Genomic DNA, 6,212 nt, shown 5'->3' with positions numbered 1-6,212 from the left:
AATTAGTTTCTCTGATGCAGCAGAACTACAAGTTTCATGGACTTCCATCTGAAGATCCTTTTCAGTTCTTAACTGAATTCTTGCAGATATGTGATACTGTTAAGACTAATGGAGTAAATCCTGAAGTCTACAGGCTCATGCTTTTCCCTCTTGCCGTAAGAGACAGAGCTAGATTATGGTTGGATTCTCAACCCAAAGACAGCCTGAACTCTTGGGATAAGCTGGTCACGGCTTTCTTAGCCAAGTACTTTCCTCCTCAAAAGCTGAGCAAGCTTAGAGCTGATGTTCAAACCTTCAGGCAGAAAGAAGGTGAATCCCTCTATGAAGCTTGGGAAAGATACAAACAGTTGACCAAAAAGTGTCCTTCTGACATGCTTTTAGAATGGACCATCCTGGATATATTCTATGATGGTTTATCTGAGCTATCAAAGATGTCACTAGACACTTCTGCAGGTGGATCCATTCACCTAAAGAAAACGCCTGCAGAGGCTCAAGAACTCATTGACATGGTTGCTAATAACCAGTTCATGTACACTTCTGAAAGGAATCCTGTGAGTAATGGGACGCCTATGAAGAAGGGAGTTCTTGAGGTTGATACTCTGAATGCCATATTGGCTCAGAATAAAATATTGACTCAGCAAGTCAATATGATTTCTCAGAGTCTGCATGGAATGCAAGCTGCATCCAACAGTACTCAAGAGGCATCTTCTGAAGAAGAAGCTTATGATCCTGAGAACCCTGCAATAGCAGAGGTGAACTACTTAGGTGAACCTTATGGAAAAACCTATAACTCAACATGGAGAAATCATCCAAATTTCTCATGGAAGGATCAAAAGCCCCAACAAGGCTTTAATAATGGTGGAAGAAACAGGTTTAGCAATAGCAAACCTTTTCCATCATCAACTCAGCAACAGACAGAGAACTCTGAACAAAATGCTGCTAATTTAGCAAATCTAGTCTCTGATCTATCTAAGGCCACTGTAAGTTTCATGAATGAAACAAGGTCTTCCATTAGAAATCTGGAAGCACAAGTGGGCCAGCTGAGTAAAAGGATCACTGAAATCCCTCCTAGTACTCTCCCAAGCAATACAGAAGAGAACCCAAAAGGAGAGTGCAAGGCCATTGACATAAGCGCCATGGCCGAACCTGTGAGGAGAGGAGAGGACGTGAATCCCAAGGAGGAAGACCTCCTGGGACATCCAGTGATCAATAAGGAGCTTCCCTCTGAGGAACCAAAGGACTCTGAGGCTCATCTAGAGACCATAGAGATTCCATTGAACCTCCTTATGCCCTTCATGAGCTCTGATGAGTATTCCTCTTCTGAAGAGAATGAGGATGTTACTGAAGAGCAAACTGCCAAGTTTCTTGGTGCAATCATGACGCTAAATGCCAAATTATTTGGCATTGATACTTGGGAAGTTGAACCTCCCTTGTTCATCAATGAACTAAGTGATCTGGATCAACTGACATTGCCTCAGAAGAGACAGGATCCTGGAAAGTTCATAATACCCTGTACCATAGGCACCATGATCTTTAAGGCTCTGCGTGACCTTGATTCAGGATTAAACCTCATGCCCCTATCTGTAATAGAGAAACTGGGAATCTATGGGGTGCAAGCTGCTAAAATCTCATTAGAGATGGCAGACAGCTCAAGAAAACAGGCTTATGGACAAGTAGAGGACGTGTTAGTAAAGGTTGAAGGCCTTTACATCCCTGCTGATTTCATAGTCCTGGATACTGGAAAGGAAGAGGATGAATCCATCATCCTAGGAAGACCTTTCCTGGCCACAGCAAGAGCTGTGATTGATGTTGACAGAGGTGAAATATTCCTTCAATGGAATGAGAACTCCTTTGTGTTTAAAACTCAAGGATCTCCCTCTGCAACCATGGAGAGGAAGCAGAAAAAGCTTCTCTCCAAGCAGAGTCAACCAAAGCCCCCACAGTCAAACTCTAAGTTTGGTGTTGGGAGGCCACAACCAAACTCTAAGTTTGGTGTTGAACTCCCATATCCAAACTCTAAGTTTGGTGTTGGAGAGTCTCAACAAAGCTCTGCACATCTGTGAGGCTCCATGAGAGCCCACTGTCAAGCTATTGACATTAAAGAAGCGCTTGTTGGGAGGCAACCCAATGTTTATTTATCTAACTATATTTTTCTTAGTTATGTGTCTTTATAGGTTCATGATCATGAGGAGTCACAAAATAAATATAAAAATTGAAAATGGAATCAAAAACAGCAGAAGAAAAATCACACCCTGGAGGAGCATCTGTCTGGCGTTCAAACGCCAGAACAGAGCATAGTTCTGGCGCTGAACGCCCAGAATGGGAGCATCCTGGCGCTGAACGCCCAGAACAAGCATGGTTCTGGCGTTCAACGCCAGAAATGGCAGCAAAGGGGCGTTGAACGCCCAAAATGGGCACCAACCTGGCGCTGAACGCCCAGAGTTGTGTGCAAAGGCATTTTACATGCCTAATTTGGTGCAGGGATGTAAATGCCTTGACACCTCAGGATCTATGGACCCCACAGGATCCCCACCTACCTCATCATCTCTCTTTCCATTCATGATCATCCCTTCTGTTTTCCATTTACCACTCACATCCATACACCCACTACCTTCAAAATTCAATATCTCTCTCCCACCCAATCCCACCCATATGGCCGAATACACACTCTCCTCCATCTCCTCCATATCTTCTTCTTATTCTTCTATTCTTTCTTCTTTTGCTCGAGGGCGAGCAACATTCTAAGTTTGGTGTGGTAAAAGCATAGCTTTTTGTTTTTTTCCATAACCATTGATGGCACCTAAGGCCAGAGAAACCTCTAGAAAGAGGAAAGGGAAGACAAAAGCTTCCATCAAGGGTCTATAGCTCAGTGGTAGAACATTTGACTGCAAATCAAGAGATCCCTGAGATACCTCAGGGGATACATTTTCTTCCACACAATTATTGGAAGCAACTAAGGGTGGAACATCAAGAGCACTCCATCATCCTTCATGAAATCAGAGAAGATCTAAAAGCAATGAAGGAGGAGCAACAAAGACAAGGAAGAGACATAGAAGAGCTCAGAGACATCACTAAGGTGGACTCATTCCTTGTTCTTACTTTTTCTGTTTTTCGTTTTCTATGTTATGTGCTTATCTATGTTTGTGTCTTCATTACATGATCATTAGTAGTAGTAACTATGTCTTAAAGTTATAAATGTCCTATGAATCCATCACCTCTCTTAAATAAAAAAAAATGTTTTAAATCTAAAGAACAAGAAGTACATGAGTTCCGAATTTATCCTTGAACTTAGTTTAATTATATTGATGTGGTGGCAATGCTTCTTGTTTTCTGAATGTATGCTTGAACAGTGCATATGTCTTTTGAAGTTGTTGTTTAAGAATGTTAAATATGTTGGCTCTTGAAAGAATGATGACTAGGAGACATGTTATTTGATAATCTGAAAAATCATAAAAAATGATTCTTGAAGCAAGAAAAAGCAGCAAAGAACAAAGCTTGCAGAAAAAAAAGGGGCGAAAAAAAGAGAAAAAAAAATTAGGCGAAAAAAAAATAGAAAGAAAAAGAAAAAGCAAGCAGAAAAAGCCAATAACCCTTAAAACCAAAAGGCAAGGGCAAATAAAAAGGATCCCAAGGCTTTGAGCATCAATGGATAGGAGGGCCTAAAGGAATAAAATCCTGGTCTAAGCGGCTAAACCAAGCTGTCCCTAACCATGTGCTTGTGGCGTGTAGGTGTCAAGTGAAAACTTGAGACTGAGCGGTTAAAGTCAAGGTCCAAAGCAAAAAAAAAAAAAAAAAGAGTGTGCTTAAGAACCCTGGACACCTCTAATTGGGGACTTTAGCAAAGCTGAGTCACAATCTGAAAGGGTTCACCCAATTATGTGTCTGTGGCATTTATGTATCCGGTGGTAATACTGGAAAACAAAATGCTTAGGGCCACGGCCAAGACTCATAAAGAAGATGTGTTCAAGAATCATCATACTGAACTAAGAGAGTCAATAACACTATTCGAAATCTGAAGTTCCTATAGATGCCAATCATTCTGAACCTCAATGGATAAAGTGAGATGCCAAAACTATTCAAGAGGCAAAAAGCTATAAGTCCCGCTCATATGATTGAAGCTCTGTTTCATTGATAGTTTGGAATTTATAGTATATTCTATTCTTTTTATCCTATTTTGATTTTCAGTTGCTTGGGGACAAGCAACAATTTAAGTTTGGTGTTGTGATGAGCGGATAATTTATACGCTTTTTGACATTGTTTTTAGTATGTTTTTAGTAGGATCTAGTTACTTTTAGGGATGTTTTTAATAGATTTTGTGTTAAATTCACATTTCTGGACTTTACTATGAGTTTGTGTGTTTTTCTGTGATTTCAGGTATTTTCTGGCTGAAATTGAGGGACTTGAGCAAAAATCAGATTCAGAGGTTGAAAAAGGACTGCTGATGCTGTTGGATTCTGACCTCCCTGCACTCAAAGTGGATTTTCTGGAGCTACAGAACTCAAAATGGCGCGCTTCCAATTGCGTTGGAAAGTAGACATCCAGGGCTTTCCAGCAATATATAATAGTCCATACTTTGGCCAAGAATTGATGACGTAAACTGGCGTTCAACGCCAGCCTTCTGCCCAAATCTGGCGTCCAGCGCCAGAAAAGGATCCAAAACCAGAGTTGAACGCCCAAACTGGCACAGAAACTGGCGTTCAACTCCACAAATGGCCTCTGCACGTGCAACACTTAAGCTCAGCCCAAACACACACCAAGTGGGCCCCGGAAGTGGATTTATACATCAAATACTTACTCATGTAAACCCTAGTAGCTAGTTTATTATAAATAGGACCTCTTACTATTGTATTAGGCATCTTTGGACGCCTGGTTCTTAGATCAGAGGGGCTGGCCATCTCGGCCATGCCTGGACCTTCACTTATGTATTTTTAACGGTAGAGTTTCTACACTCCATAGATTAAGGTGTGGAGCTCTACTGTTCCTCAAAGATTAATGCAAAGTACTTCTGTTTTCTATTCAATTCTTCTTATTTCGCTTCTAAGATATCCATTCGCACCCAAGAACGTGATGAAGGTGATGATTATGTGTGACGCTCATCATCCTTCTCCCTTATGAACGCGTGCCTGACAAATACTTCTGTTCTACATGAATTAAGCTAGAATGAGTATCTCTTAGATCTCCTAACCAGAATCTTCGTGGCGTAAGCTAGAATGATGGCGGCATTCAAGAGAATCCGGAAGGTCTAAACCTTGTCTGTGGTATTCCGAGTAGGATTCAATGATTGAATGACTGTGACGAGCTCCTAACTCGCGATTGCAGGGCGTTAGTGACAGACGCAAAAGGATAGTAAATCCTATTCCAGCATGATCGAGAACCGACAGATGAATAGCCGTGCCGTGACAGGGTGCGTGAGCATATTATTCACTGAGAGGATAAGATGAAGCCATTGGCAAGGGTGATGCCTCCAGACGATTAGCCGTGCCGTGACAGGGCATTGGATCATTTTCCCGTGAGATGACCGAAAGTAGCCATTGACAGTGGTGATGTATCACATAAAGCCAGCCATGGAAAAGAGTAAGACTGATTGGATGAAGATAGCAGGAAAGCAGAGGTTCAGAGGAACGAAAAGCATCTCCATTCGCTTATCTGAAATTCCTGCTAATGAATCTACATAAGTATCTCTATCCCTTTTATTGTTTATTTTAATCTAATAAAATATCATGTTTAAATCCGCCTGACTGAGATTTGCAAGGTGACCATAGCTTGCTTCATACCAACAATCTCCGTGGGATTCGACCCTTACTCACGTAAGGTATTACTTGGACGACCCAGTGCACTTGCTGGTTAGTTGTATCGAAGTTGTGACAATTATGAATTAAGATCAGAGCACCAAGCTTTGGAGCCATTACCAGGATTTGTTCAAGCCTGGAGATCACAATTTCGTGCACCATTTGTTGCATTTGTATTTGATTGTGTTTGCTTATCTTATTTCTTTGTGATTGTGCTGTTTGTCTCATTGCAACTTGTTTGTGTGTAGATTTAGGTCTCTTATTTGTGCTCTTAGTTTATAGATGTATTGAGGTGACTAAGAACTGATGTTGTGATTGAGAATTTATTATGTGACTGAGAGATGGTTAATATGACTAATTTTGTGACTAAAATCTGGTTTGAGTTTAGAAATTTAAAGAAAGTAATTAATTATCTAAAGTAAA

General features: G+C 41.0%; 1 non-coding gene across 1 annotated transcript; it reads right to left on the bottom strand.

Moving 5' to 3' along the window:
- Positions 1-269: 269 nt before the first annotated feature.
- LOC112725225 (small nucleolar RNA R71) lies at positions 270-377 on the bottom strand. The gene has a single exon (XR_003164347.1). It is a non-coding gene; the product is annotated as a small nucleolar RNA R71 (small nucleolar RNA).
- Positions 378-6,212: the final 5,835 nt, after the last annotated feature.

Source organism: Arachis hypogaea, chromosome 11 (assembly GCF_003086295.3).
Source record: "Arachis hypogaea cultivar Tifrunner chromosome 11, arahy.Tifrunner.gnm2.J5K5, whole genome shotgun sequence".
Classification (NCBI taxonomy): Eukaryota; Viridiplantae; Streptophyta; class Magnoliopsida; order Fabales; family Fabaceae; genus Arachis; species Arachis hypogaea.
Note: the sequence above shows the minus strand (reverse complement) of the source record. Positions and strands in the feature narration are given on the sequence as shown.